Source organism: Formica exsecta, unplaced genomic scaffold (assembly GCF_003651465.1).
Source record: "Formica exsecta isolate Colony F162 unplaced genomic scaffold, ASM365146v1 scaffold482, whole genome shotgun sequence".
NCBI classification, from domain to species: domain Eukaryota; kingdom Metazoa; phylum Arthropoda; class Insecta; order Hymenoptera; family Formicidae; genus Formica; species Formica exsecta.
This window is the reverse complement of record NW_021852055.1, coordinates 244,339-260,545: the sequence shown is the minus strand read 5'-3', so window position 1 is coordinate 260,545 and position 16,207 is coordinate 244,339. Positions and strand designations below refer to the sequence as shown.

The following is a 16,207-nucleotide window of genomic DNA, read 5'->3' as shown; positions in this document are numbered from 1 at the left end:
CATAACTTTTAAACTATTCAACTACAAACGAAAGCAAAATCACTACAAACAACTACAAACAATTCTAAAACGAATGGCGAAAGCGGATTTGAGATATCTTAAAGTCGGGTGACAGTCATTTTAAAAAATTTTTTTATTTATTTATGGGTCGAACTACAAACAAAAATATTTTTACTACAAACAACTACAAACGAAATACTATCATTTTCTGTAGTAAAAACTTTATTTATTAAAAGTGGGGTGCCAACTTCACATAGGTAAATTCAACGCCATTTTCAAAATTACATTACACTATAAAATATTAAATTAAAAATAGAAATAAAATTTTCATTTTTTAAGGATTTTAAAAATCTTTGATTTTTCCATAATAATAATAAAAAAGTAGCATTTTTATATTAAAAACTATCAATAAAATTATTTAATTTTTCCATAATAATAATAACAACAAAATATCATTTTTAAATAGAAAACCATAGTAACATTATTATATCAATAATCTTCGTGCTTTATGTTTCATCGAAGAAAATACATATTCAAATTAAATTGTATTGCAATCTCATTAGAAATATAGATTTAGTATATTTTATAAAAATAAACATCTTGATTTATACGTTAATCTATCACGAATATCGAAATGAGGGGAAGTCATATGCACAGTAATAAGCATTCGCGATCTGTGTCACTAGTTTCACGTGGGAGATTACGTAGGCATTTCATAGGCGTGAATTACAGGTGTCGTTCGACGATGGGATACGAGAGATGATACGACGAGACCATCGCTCTAATGAGCTCAAGCGGATTACATATGTACCAGATATCTTTTCCCTGTCATGATACAAAATAAATTATATATATCGTCGTCGGCCGTTTGGAACAAAATTTTTGCCTGATCTCGGCAACGAAAACGTCAATCTCGACATCGATTACGTATGTCCGACTGAATGTAAACATGCGTGAAAACATGATCCATGCAATATAATAATATGACAAAGTCATTCGTCGCCGATTATGTATGTACATCGCGGTCATTACTGATTAAATGGCGAACAATGTAGTTGTGTTGTGACACGACATGAGAATGCAGATCGCAAATGTCACGGGCGAGCAGCGACACGGGATTAAAGTTTAATGGAAGACTGAGGAATGTTTACAGCTCTTCTCGTCTGGCGATGTCCATCATGAACTTTTACTTACTCGTTCAATGAAAAGATGCTGACATTCGCGACTTTCGCATGATTCCACGGGGTTACCGATTCCTATTTACAAATAACGATGCTGCGCTCCTAAGTTTTAACAAATGATCGTTTCTTATATTATATATATGTATATATTTGAGAAAATCGAAAGAGATACCGTGACAAGAAGAAATTGAACAGGATAAACGTTCGCAAATTATGATGAATATTATTACTGTAATTCACCTTCGTAAGGGATGAACATCCATATTATATTCATATAATTTTTATTTTGATCCAAGTATTGTTTTTAAGTTTGAGATAATATATAATTATATATGTATGTGTATATAAATTTAAACTTCACACACAATCAAATTATATAAGAATATCGACATATCGACATATCGAATATCGAATATCAAATATCGTACATATTAGAATCATTATCATGTTATAATTATATGAAATCATATCATAACATTATAATAAAATATGATGAACTAACTACATATATAGATAACTACATATACATAACTACATATATAGATAACTATATTTGTATATACACACAAATATATAATTAACTATTGTTTTATATATAATTGTTATTTATAAATAATAAATATATAAAATTGTAAAATGTAGATTGTGATTTACCTTGACTAAATACTTATCGTCGATAAGCGTTAGAAATTATACGTAATACAATTAAGTAGAATAAAAAAGGATGATCAAAGGTCGGCAATCGGTGAATCATCAGATCATCACACACAGATCCCGATAATGATAGTCCGATAAGAATTGGCGAATCAATACTACAATAGCTATAATGATCGATGTCGCGCGCTCGTTATAGATATAGTACATTCGTACGGAATAATCTTTATGGCTAATCCTCGATATTACAATTAAAAAATATTTTTTCCATAAACATCGCTAAAAAAATTAAATTCACCCATAAAAATTTCGCATTTAATACAAACTGGAGCTTCTTTCAAGTTTTGTCACTTTCTCAATTGTAATTGAACATTGCTTCCTACTTTTGTTGCCGATTTTATATTCAAGATTTTTTCTTAATAATAAAACTAATAAGAAATATATAATGGTTTTAGTTATTTTTTACGAATAAATGTTTTTTTAATATTGTAGATTTCGATTTTATAATTGCATTTTGTAATATTAAATCGATATGGAAAAAGACTCGAAAGAAATTTAAACGTATCATACGTGATCCAGATACAATAAACTATCCGACAATTAAAACGTTATACTATCCAATTAAGAAGCTTACCTTCTTAATCTCAAAAGCACTTCAATCTTTAATTATTACTTAATTAGTTAATTGCGCTAGAAAACAACATAAAGCCCATTTTAATGTCATTGAAAGCGCATAGTCACACGCATAGTAGGCAGCAGCACAAGACACGCACACGCACACACATACGCACACGTACACGCACACGCATACGCAGGCACGCACGCACGCACACATACATACATACGACATTCCGATAGAATTATTCGTAAATCTGTCAGAAAAACGGGCAGATGATTTTTAATACGTAGAAATACTCTCTTTTTTTATACGAAATATCAAATTATTTCCCGAAATTTTATGAAAATAAAAATATATGTACAGATTACACATTTTTTCTACTATGTTATATATAAACAAATTAAACACATTCATTTATGATTCAGAATTAAAATGTCGATGGATATAATCTGTTAATTTTATTATTCATGTTAATTTATTTCTTTAATATTGTTTAACCGATTTTTAATTATAACTTTGATTAAAACTTAATCTTAAAACTTTCACGTCAATCGAAATTAAAGCGCGAACAAAATTTTGTTCTTCTTAACTTTAATTCTGCATGTTTTTTTTCATATTCGCAAGCTTCTCGTCGATATCATAATCCGAAGTTAAAACGCGACGCTATACAGCGAACAAAATGTTAACTCTTATGTTCCTTCACTCTGCGTTTATAGACCCCTCCGGTTGCGATAGATATTCGTATTGCCAACAATCATATCACATTGTAATACACACCAGTTCTCATCGGATGAAAAGAAGATATTCGTACTAAATCTCATATTGGCATACTTTTAGCCTTTTAAAATATAAAATAATTAATTAACTTATGAAGTAAAATAAAGATTTGGCCTGTAGAATTAAAATACTTATTTTCATGAATTTTTGTGTACTAGTCACTAGAAAATTTTTGTGGTACAGTCATTGTAAAAAAGTTAATTCGATATAAGATAATATATACTATTTTGAGATTAAATTATATTCTCTTCAGGGCAAATCTTTACTTTAACTCACAAATTAATTTTCAATTTTATATTTTAAAAAGCTAAAAATGCTTTTTGTGCGTGCGTGCGTGTGCGTGTACGTGTGCGCGCGCGCGCGCGCGTGTGTGTGTCTCATTAGAAATATAGATTTAGTATATTTTATAAAAATAAACATCTTGATTTATACGTTAATCTATCACGAATATCGAAATGAGGGGAAGTCATATGCACAGTAATAAGCATTCGCGATCTGTGTCACTAGTTTCACGTGGGAGATTACGTAGGCATTTCATAGGCGTGAATTACAGGTGTCGTTCGACGATGGGATACGAGAGATGATACGACGAGACCATCGCTCTAATGAGCTCAAGCGGATTACATATGTACCAGATATCTTTTCCCTGTCATGATACAAAATAAATTATATATATCGTCGTCGGCCGTTTGGAACAAAATTTTTGCCTGATCTCGGCAACGAAAACGTCAATCTCGACATCGATTACGTATGTCCGACTGAATGTAAACATGCGTGAAAACATGTTCCATGCAATATAATAATATGACAAAGTCATTCGTCGCCGATTATGTATGTACATCGCGGTCATTACTGATTAAATGGCGAACAATGTAGTTGTGTTGTGACACGACATGAGAATGCAGATCGCAAATGTCACGGGCGAGCAGCGACACGGGATTAAAGTTTAATGGAAGACTGAGGAATGTTTACAGCTCTTCTCGTCTGGCGATGTCCATCATGAACTTTTACTTACTCGTTCAATGAAAAGATGCTGACATTCGCGACTTTCGCATGATTCCACGGGGTTACCGATTCCTATTTACAAATAACGATGCTGCGCTCCTAAGTTTTAACAAATGATCGTTTCTTATATTATATATATGTATATATTTGAGAAAATCGAAAGAGATACCGTGACAAGAAGAAATTGAACAGGATAAACGTTCGCAAATTATGATGAATATTATTACTGTAATTCACCTTCGTAAGGGATGAACATCCATATTATATTCATATAATTTTTATTTTGATCCAAGTATTGTTTTTAAGTTTGAGATAATATATAATTATATATGTATGTGTATATAAATTTAAACTTCACACACAATCAAATTATATAAGAATATCGACATATCGACATATCGAATATCGAATATCAAATATCGTACATATTAGAATCATTATCATGTTATAATTATATGAAATCATATCATAACATTATAATAAAATATGATGAACTAACTACATATATAGATAACTACATATACATAACTACATATATAGATAACTATATTTGTATATACACACAAATATATAATTAACTATTGTTTTATATATAATTGTTATTTATAAATAATAAATATATAAAATTGTAAAATGTAGATTGTGATTTACCTTGACTAAATACTTATCGTCGATAAGCGTTAGAAATTATACGTAATACAATTAAGTAGAATAAAAAAGGATGATCAAAGGTCGGCAATCGGTGAATCATCAGATCATCACACACAGATCCCGATAATGATAGTCCGATAAGAATTGGCGAATCAATACTACAATAGCTATAATGATCGATGTCGCGCGCTCGTTATAGATATAGTACATTCGTACGGAATAATCTTTATGGCTAATCCTCGATATTACAATTAAAAAATATTTTTTCCATAAACATCGCTAAAAAAATTAAATTCACCCATAAAAATTTCGCATTTAATACAAACTGGAGCTTCTTTCAAGTTTTGTCACTTTCTCAATTGTAATTGAACATTGCTTCCTACTTTTGTTGCCGATTTTATATTCAAGATTTTTTCTTAATAATAAAACTAATAAGAAATATATAATGGTTTTAGTTATTTTTTACGAATAAATGTTTTTTTAATATTGTAGATTTCGATTTTATAATTGCATTTTGTAATATTAAATCGATATGGAAAAAGACTCGAAAGAAATTTAAACGTATCATACGTGATCCAGATACAATAAACTATCCGACAATTAAAACGTTATACTATCCAATTAAGAAGCTTACCTTCTTAATCTCAAAAGCACTTCAATCTTTAATTATTACTTAATTAGTTAATTGCGCTAGAAAACAACATAAAGCCCATTTTAATGTCATTGAAAGCGCATAGTCACACGCATAGTAGGCAGCAGCACAAGACACGCACACGCACACACATACGCACACGTACACGCACACGCATACGCAGGCACGCACGCACGCACACATACATACATACATACGACATTCCGATAGAATTATTCGTAAATCTGTCAGAAAAACGGGCAGATGATTTTTAATACGTAGAAATACTCTCTTTTTTTATACGAAATATCAAATTATTTCCCGAAATTTTATGAAAATAAAAATATATGTACAGATTACACATTTTTTCTACTATGTTATATATAAACAAATTAAACACATTCATTTATGATTCAGAATTAAAATGTCGATGGATATAATCTGTTAATTTTATTATTCATGTTAATTTATTTCTTTAATATTGTTTAACCGATTTTTAATTATAACTTTGATTAAAACTTAATCTTAAAACTTTCACGTCAATCGAAATTAAAGCGCGAACAAAATTTTGTTCTTCTTAACTTTAATTCTGCATGTTTTTTTTCATATTCGCAAGCTTCTCGTCGATATCATAATCCGAAGTTAAAACGCGACGCTATACAGCGAACAAAATGTTAACTCTTATGTTCCTTCACTCTGCGTTTATAGACCCCTCCGGTTGCGATAGATATTCGTATTGCCAACAATCATATCACATTGTAATACACACCAGTTCTCATCGGATGAAAAGAAGATATTCGTACTAAATCTCATATTGGCATACTTTTAGCCTTTTAAAATATAAAATAATTAATTAACTTATGAAGTAAAATAAAGATTTGGCCTGTAGAATTAAAATACTTATTTTCATGAATTTTTGTGTACTAGTCACTAGAAAATTTTTGTGGTACAGTCATTGTAAAAAAGTTAATTCGATATAAGATAATATATACTATTTTGAGATTAAATTATATTCTCTTCAGGGCAAATCTTTACTTTAACTCACAAATTAATTTTCAATTTTATATTTTAAAAAGCTAAAAATGCTTTTTGTGCGTGCGTGCGTGTGCGTGTACGTGTGCGCGCGCGCGCGCGCGTGTGTGTGTGTGTGTGTGTACAATGTTAAATTCATAATGAATCTCGAAATGTATTAAGTTTAATAACTTTCGACATACTTGATCCATCTAGTTTCTCCTTAAAACGTTATGGCCTGCGCTTTTTGTCAAGCAATTTTTATTTGCCATGCGCTTGCTGAGGTCTGCTCGTCATCATCATATACGAGCACGCATCGCGGCCATGCACGGTGCGGAAGATGGCAACAGGTGCGCGTGACCGGATGATTCGTCCCGGCTCGTTGCAACGATTGGTGCAGCATTAATCTCGCGTTCGGTAATTCTCGGAGTAATGCATGAATACCTCGATGCGAGATTCTAACCGTATTGTACTTATCCTTAATGAAAAGACACACGAGATCATCTCGTGCACGCAATATTCGCGCGAGAAGGAAGGAGCTTACTTACCTATTTACAAATTTTTCACAACACGCCCAATGTATACACGCATCCAGAGACGGTGACAGATGGTTCGGAGAGGGGTAGGTAGGGGGAAGAGGGGGAAGCTTTCGGATTCGAGACGACAGAGAGACACGCGGCAAAATTACGTCCCGAACATGCTTGACCGCAAATACTCCGGCGACTAATCCGACCGATCGCCGTCGATCTACGCATCCTTACCTGCCTCAGGTGCGCCGCATGTAACGCAACGTATCATTGGCTGAACGCGGAGCGAGACCAATATGGTGGTCGGACCCGTTGGAATCGGCAATCTACGCCGCGGTCATACCAGGATCGTACACCAGAATCAACATTGCAATGGCCGATGTGATTCTTGCAAAAATATTTCTATTTTTTTTTCTAGGTTTTACTATAACGGCAATTAGAGTAACATAATATCATTGTCCAAGGATCGCACCGAATAATAAAGTATATGAATTTTTTTGTTATAAACACGTAACGCGAGGCGCTACGATGACGCTATGCAAGACGAACGCACCCGAAGACTGGTATCTCGAACCAATAAAACTACTTGTTATAAAGGGAGATCGTAAAGAATGTGACTCGAAGAAAGATAGAAAGCATGCTGTTGAATGCAGTTTCGTAGATCGGATTGGTTAAATGACGAAACAATTTAAAATGTCGCGCGCTCTTGTATGTAACAAATATTAATTTAAATCTAATTCCTTTTATTTGAAAATATAGAATATTTAAGTGGCGCATATGTACAAAAATAAAACTAATCAGTTAGAAAAAAATTATATTTGCGCACACGCATATTACTTTATTCATGTTTTGTTTCAGAAGAGAGATCTCAGTGTATTAATTTTTAATCATCAGTATCACCGACGAGATATCATTAAAGACTATAGTGATCTTATGGGATTTAGTGTGACAGGAAAAATACTCGCTGCGCGTTATTTTAGTTTATCCAATTATTGTTTTATTATCGAAAATGTATAGATCTTTTATGTAATTGCCTCAAGAACAACAAAATAAACATTTTATTGAAATTACTGTTTTATTATATCGACAATGCAAAGATTTATTTACCTACAGTAGCGCGTGGCGAGTTTTTTTCAGAGTTTGTCATTTATCCATAAACTATAATAGTCTACATCTATAATATACACGTAAACAATGTAAACTATGTGTAATATGTCATCTATATCAGCAATGAATAATCTATGGAATATGGTTTGTCGAAGACTTTCTTTATATTTCGTTTTTTATGTTTTATGCTTTAAACATAATTACAATAGTTCCGACTGACAACGTGTCGGGTTCGGACGTGTTTTTGCGTGCTGCGTATGTCCTTTGTCTGGACCTTTTTTTGGACTCCCTCCTCTATTAGAGGAGTTTTGCTTATATTCTACAAACCCATAAGAAACAATGGTGTATGGGCGACTAATGCCCAACCAGCCATAAAAGAAAGAAGAAGAAGAAGAAACATAATTACAAACAGAAGACTCATGGCCCTCGCACACTGGGCGTAATGAGCGATGAGTGAAGGGCGATATCCAATGAGAACTCTGCTTTTCCGAACGTCACATCTGGGGCCATATTCTTGAAAAATATCGCATACGATATTTATCATTGCGATATTTATTATTTTCCGATACGTTTTAGTTGCGCAATGACAAATATCGTATGCGATATTTTTCAAGAATATGGCCCCAGTCGCGAGGCTCGGCGCGACGTCGCTCAAAAGGTTGGTCAAGTTTCTACTTTCGTCACTCGTGAAACCTGGCGACAACCATAGGGCGTTTTCCAGCAAGGTACACAGACGACACAGTGTACTACACATTATCACGCGATTGGATATATTTTAAATTTCTTCATTTGACAGCCAATCATGTGATAATGTGTAATACACTGTGCCGTCTGTGTACCTTGCTGGAAAACGCCCATAGACTACACAGAGAAAAATGTATAATATTGTACAAAGTGATATCACAGTATATACAGTAGCGCAACTCCCTGTCGGCACCTTTGATGTTAGTATTGGCCAAAACGGAGTGCGCATGCGCGAAATAAGTAAGTTGGTCGGTAACGCCATCTGAACTTCTCTCTCGCTTACTCTCGTTTTTCTTTCTCTCTCTAAGGCCGGTATTCATAGTCCGTTCTTATATTCAAGATCGTCTTAAGTACGATCTTAAGATACTATGCGGCCATTTCATTGGTTGAATGGGATCTTAAGACGACCCAAGACCACACTTAAGACGATCTTGGATATAAGAACGGACTATGAATACCGGCCTAACTCATTGATATATATGTAGCAATAAATAATAATCCAAAATAATGTTTTTTAAAAAAAATATATATATATATAAATATAATTATATTAAATATCTGTAATCGCTTCGTAATCGCTTTGTATCAAAAACTCTGATAAATTGCGCGATCATACAATAAATAACATGTAATGTCATCTATTCCGTCAAATAAGGTAAGCAGTAGGTATTTAATTGGGTATTTAAATAGTGTGAGAGAGAACGAAAGAGTAGAAAAAAAAAGAGTAAGTGACAGAGAAATTTAGATGGCGTTACTAGCCAACTTACTTATTTCGCGCATGCGCACTCCGTTTTGGCCAACACAAAATTGGGAGAGTTGCGCTACTGTATACACGCTTTGTTAACCGCTTACGACAACCGCTATTCTTTTCTTGTGAAACCGCTTACGACAACCGCTATTCTTTTCTTGTGAAACCGCTTACGACAACCGCTATTCTTTTCTTGTGAAACCGCTTACGACAACCGCTATTCTTTTCTTGTGAAACCGCTTACGACAACCGCTATTCTTTTCTTGTGAAACCGCTTACGACAACCGCTATTCTTTTTTGTGAAACCGCCTATAACCGACCGAGCTTTTATCAGGAACTTTTTGTATAATTTGTAATTGTGTTAATTATTTTGTTATAATTAAAAACGTTAATTGTACTCGCGAGATATATTTTCCGCGAACCAAAAGATCCTCGCACACACTTTTCTAATTTCGCCTCGCTCTCGAACAAGAGAATATAAAAATAAGTTTTTGTTCCTTAAATTAGTATTATTTTTATTATTACAATTATATATATATATAACTTTTTATTATTATAGATATTCTTTTTTGTATTTAATATTATTATTATATATTATATGACTGACATTTATATGTATATTTATAAACAACAAATATAATAACTTAAAACTGTAAAATAAAAATAATTCGAGATACAATTTAAGTTTCTTTATTGCCCACTGGAGTAGAAAAAGAGAGATGAGTTTTGTGGAGTTTTTCAAAAGTTATTTTTATTAATTTTTTTAAAATATTGTTTTAATATAAAAAATGTTGCTTAATATAAAAAATATGTTGTTTAATATAAAAAATAAAATAATTTAATATTAGTTTACAAACGTATTGATTTACAAATGTATATTTGTATTTACAAATAAATGATAGATAATTCTATCATTAAAAAACGTCTTTGTCTATTAAAATATTTGCCGGTAGCTAATTTCATAGAGTGCTATATTCATACAATTACAAATGTGACATTTATAAATTATGTTATTGTTTTAAGTTAATTACTTCATTTTGTAAATTTAAAGTACTTACCGGTACACCATTATATTTTGTGTATATTCTTTATTCTCTATCAATGTAACACTTCTGTTCTCTTTTTATTAATAAATACACACTCTCTTTACTAATAAACACAATACCAATTTAATTCGATTTTCCGATCGTTGCGTCGCTCGTCGCTCGTCGCGTTCAATCGCCTCAAATCGCGTTCAGTATGAACGAAGCAAAATAAATTTTCACAAGCTCGTCGCGCATCGCTCATTGCGCATCGTCCATCGCGTGCAGTGTGCGCGTATTGCGATAGGCGCGTATTAGGCGTATCGAACTCTGCGACCAATCACAGATGTTCCGCTGTTTTCAGAGGGTTGATTGTGTATCTTAAAACGATGTGAAAATTACAAAAGTGAGGAAATTCACTAGAGTATCTAGAGTTTCATTTGTCGAAATCTAGTAAATCTGTTCCACTTTTGTAATTTTCACTTCGTTTCAAAGATACACAATCGACTCCCAGTACGCCGGAGTTTGATTCCTACTGTCCCATGAAGCGGATTACGCGGAAGCGGATCCAGCGGATCGCTAATCACAGGACTGCTTCGACATCATCTTTGAAAGAGCTCTATCAGAACAACCCCGTGATTGGCGATCCGCTGGATCCGCTTCCGCGTAATCCGCTTCATGGGACAGTAGGAACCAAACTCCGGCATACTGAACACAGGCACACAAGCACGCATCTAAAAGGTAAAGTTTTCAGAAGCCAGTTATTTGCAAATATTAATAAAGTAAAAAGTGAAAGTTTCAAAACTGTTGGTGTTACTTTGGAAAATTTTAATAAAGAAAATTATGAAAAATAGTTTATAGTAAATAAAAGTAAATAAAATTTGGTATATTAAATTAGATTAGTGTGTATATTATCTCTTGAATGTTTAATTCCATTCCTATTGCACGTTATAAGTTTGTTTCAATAGTTTCTTGTTCTTTTTCTAACAGAAAAGAATGGATTCCGAAACTGTGCTATTGGCTATTTTTTGTTTAGTAAAGAAATTTAAACGAAGTTACAGTATTTTTTGTGCGATCTGTTCAAATAATGAATTTAGCGGATCGTTGGCGTATCAAAAACGGTGGATCGTCTGTCATTGGTCGGAGTTCGATACGCCTGATATGCGCGTACTGCGATACGCAAAATTTTTTCACGTGCAATGGCCTTAAGCGGTGTCTACAATAGGTGTAATAAATCACAGTTGAATGTGAGAAGAATAATCGAATATGATAGGTTAATTTTTTACGGCTTATGACCCTCGCACACTAGACGCGATGAGCGATGAGTGATGGGCAATATCCAATAAGAGCTCTGCTTTTCCGAAAAAATAAAGCTCTCATTGGATATCGCCCATCGCTCATCACTCATCGCGTCCAGTGTGCGAGAGCCATTAAGGCTTAAATTCTCATTGTAGACACCGCTTTAAGCAGCCAAAGGCTGATAACAGAGAACGAGCCGTCTGTCGTAGTCGTGGACGTAAAGTAAAGCAGAGAAAAACGTTAAAGGCTATTATTGTATAATAGCGTTACAATTTTCTCTTCTTTATTTTACTAAAATCACATATACACGGGGGCGTGCGGATGGGGTACGCTGGTACGCTCCAGTGTAGGGCGCAAAATTTGTAGGGGCGCAAAATTTTAATAGGCGCCAATAATTTTTGAAGTGTCCAAAAACTGACCGAAAATTGACCGCTGCGATGACCGCCCTTATCCGGCTCAATGCCGCCCGCTTGTAAAACCTTGTTTAATCGAATGGCAGCGTGGCAGCAAGAAAAAAATTTGCTTCAGAGATAGCCTACGCTATACTACATAAGGCGGTAAGCAGTAATCAATGATGCCAGAACAAAGTCTTGGCTTGGCTCACCGGCTCGGCAGTGGAGGGATAACGCAGAGCACTCTGCACATCACATGTACGCTTGTGTGCGTTATCCCTTCCACTGCCGAGCCGGTGAGCCTGGAGCCAAGACCCGGGACTCGAGACCTCGTTGGGGCCTCTGGTGGCTCAGGTAGTAGCGCGCCTGACTCACATCCCAGAGATCTCGGGTTCGATTCCCGACTCGACCCTGGCCTGCGCTTTCCTATTTTTCCTTCCCTACCACCTCCCAAACAAATTCCTTCCTTCTCTCCTTCCCTTTTATAAATGAAAGCGTACGAACACTACAATCTGAAATTTTGCACACTTAACCTATACCTGTCAAAAGCAAGTATGGATGCTTGCTTGCTTGCTTGCTTGCTTGGGTTTTGGGATTGGCTCCAGCGAATACTCGCTATACGGCCATAAACTGGTTTTAAAGATAGAATAATGTCGTATATATGTAGGTTCCTCTTGGGGGAAGGAAGGAATTTGTGTTAGGGAGGTGGTAGGAAAGGAAAAATAGGAAAGCGCAGGCCAGGGTCGGAGTCGGGAATCGAACCCGAGTTCTCTGGGATGTGAGCAGTGATGCCAGAATGCCCACGCTAGCAACACGCAACCGTAGTGGAGGGGATACGCACACAAGCGAAAACCGTGTATATGTAATGCGCAGAATGCTCTGCGCATTACATATACACGGTTTTCGCTTGTGTGCGTATTCCCTCCACTACGGTTGCGTGTTGCTAGCGTGGGCATTCTGGCATCACTGCTCACATCCCAGAGAACTCGGGTTCGATTCCCGACTCCGACCCTGGCCTGCGCTTTCCTATTTTTCCTTTCCTACCACCTCCCTAACACAAATTCCTTCCTTCCCCCAAGAGGAACTATTCTATCTACGACATTATTCTATCTTTAAACCAGTTTATGGCCGTATAGCGAGTATTCGCTGGAGCCAATCCCAAAACCCAAGCAAGCAAGCAAGCAAGCAATCACTGGCGGTAGCGGTAAGCAGTAAGCGGTAATACCTGTAGGCAGAATACAGAGTGTATTTGAATTGAGAGTGTTTGCTTATCGAGATAATTTTCTTCTCGTATATTATTGGAAAATAAACATGATCCACTATTTGATTACAATATTTATACGAATTATGCGGAACCATGAATAGTAAAAAACCTTCTGGTTTTCAATTTCGTCAAGAGAGAAAGAGAAAAGAAGAAGAAGGTAAAAAATTATCGGGCTTATTAGCTAAATTTTTAAAAACTACATCAAATGCTTCCTTTCATTGTTCAACGAGTTCATCGATGGCAAGCACATCTTTTTGTACTGTTTCTTCGATGTGTACTTCTTTAGACCCAATACCATCAACGTCGACCGCAGACCCTCACCTTCTGAAGCTTTCCCAAATTCGATTTCACCTCCTGCGTCAATTCATATTGATATTGATACCAATATCGACGGTGACAATAGTTTTCAATTAGTTCGGATCGATCAATTTGAAGATCCAGGTCTCTGGCCTGATATAATTTCTCAAGATTTTCGGACTCAGATAATTGATCATGGCGTTCCCAAACAAATTATGGATTTTGACTTTCCATTAGATTCAAATAAAAGCTGCTTCTCAAAAAGTTCATATACCCGTACAATGACTAACGGTGAAAAGTTATCCAGAAATTAGTTAGTTTATTCAAAATCTAAAAATGCTGTTTTTTGTTTTTCTTGTTCTTTATATCAACGAAATGAAAATAAATTCTCCAGTCTCTCTGGCTATTCTGATTGATCGAATATATATCGTGTCGTTAAAGATCATGAGCAAACCAAAAAACATCTTGATGCTTTTAAATCTTGGCAACTTTTCGCTAACGGAATGATCTCTCAGCACACTATAGACTTTCATAATGAAAAGATTTTTAATATTGAACAAGAACACTGGAGAAATGTCTTTAAACGAATAATTCTAATTGTTAAATATCTTGCTCAACAAAATTTAGCTTTCCGAGGTAAATCTAATACTTTATATAACCCAAATAATGGTAATTTCTTACAACTTGTGCAGATGTTAGCCGAATTTGACTCAACCATGGCTGAACACTTACGTCAATTTATAATAAAAGAAAATGGACAGCATTATTTAAGTAATCATATACAAAATGAGCTATTATCATCTATGTCTAAATTAATTTCCGATTCAATAATTTCTTTAATTAATTCAAGTAAGTATTTTGCGATCATTGTAGATTCAACACCAGATATCTCCCATCAGAAGCAATTAACAATAGTGGTGCGTTTTGTTTCATATAAAAATAATCAATTTAAAATTTATGAACACTTTCTTGGTTTTATTAAAGAAAATAGTAAAACAGGTGCAGCCATTGCAAGTGCTATTTTAAAATTTCTATCAATAAATAATTTAGATATACAAAATCTGAGAGATCAAGGTTACGATAATGGTTCAAATATGAAGAGAAAAAAACAATGGAGTGCAACAACAAATTTTAGATAAAAATTCTTTAGCCTTTTTTGTTCCTTGCGCATGTCACTCCTTAAATTTAGTAGTAAATGATGCAGCTGATGCATCATCGGAATCATTTTCATTTTTTTCAATAATACAAGAAATTTTTTAATTTTTTTTCTCGATCTACAAATCGGTTGGATATTTTAAAAAAACATTTCGGCAATTCGGACTATGGTTTAACACCAAAAAATGTATCATCTACACGATGGTCATCGCGTATGAATGCAGTAAAAGCTTTACGTTATAATTTACCAATTATTTATGATAGTCTTTTGGAGATTTTTGAAAGTGCAAATGATAATATTCCTAAGAATGTAGCTCATAGTATCGCCGAAAAAATTGCAAATTATGAGTTTATATTATCCGTGCTCTGTTGGTATGACATTTTACAAAGAATCAACATCGTTTCAAAATCTTTGCAGTCGCATCAAATTAACATACCACAATGTATAAACTTAATTGAAAATATAACCGTTTTTTAAGAGAATATTGTAAAAATGGTTTTATAGATATTGAAATAAATGCCAAAGATCCCTGCCGAAAATGGTCAATTAAAACGGATTTAAAAAAATGTAATCCGAATCGATCGGGATTTCTGCACCGAAAATGCGGTATTAAAACCGATTGAAAATAGTCAAATCGAATTTAGTACGCTTCAGGCGAGAATAATGTTGGATGATATATCTCCACCTCAATCCGAAATTATACGATTTCATAAAGTTATAATTAAAACGGTTTTAATGCAATTAAATTGGAATTTACCATAGTCAATCCATAGGTAAAAATAATCCCTTTTAAGGGTCGGCAGGAGAGACAGTAGAGACCTCTCGCGGGAAGCCGTGAATTACGAATTCGCTTATCCCGTATTACGGCCAAAAAATAAAGAGAATCATGTTAAACCTGTGATATTTGTAATCAGTAGGATCATCCGCAGTCCTGTACAGAGCTATTTTTTTGAAAAAAAGAGTTAAAATAATATTTTATAAGTTGACAAGAAAGGTACATACTAGGTACAGCTCATGGCGGATTAGGTGCAGTTGGCCATGAGCTGTATTTCATTTATTATAAATTTTTAAGAGCCAAAATGCAAAATTCGGCTCTGTACAGGACTGCATAATTATATAAAA

General features: G+C 34.2%; 1 protein-coding gene across 1 annotated transcript in view; it reads right to left on the bottom strand.

Moving 5' to 3' along the window:
• The window catches only part of LOC115241408 (epidermal growth factor receptor kinase substrate 8), a 23,745-nt gene extending 16,473 nt beyond the window's left edge, over positions 1-7,272 (bottom strand). The window contains exon 1 of the mRNA XM_029817156.1: positions 7,078-7,272. The gene's annotated coding sequence lies outside the window, so the exon portion shown is untranslated. The remainder of the gene's footprint in view (positions 1-7,077) is intronic.
• Between the last annotated feature and the right edge of the window lie 8,935 nt (positions 7,273-16,207).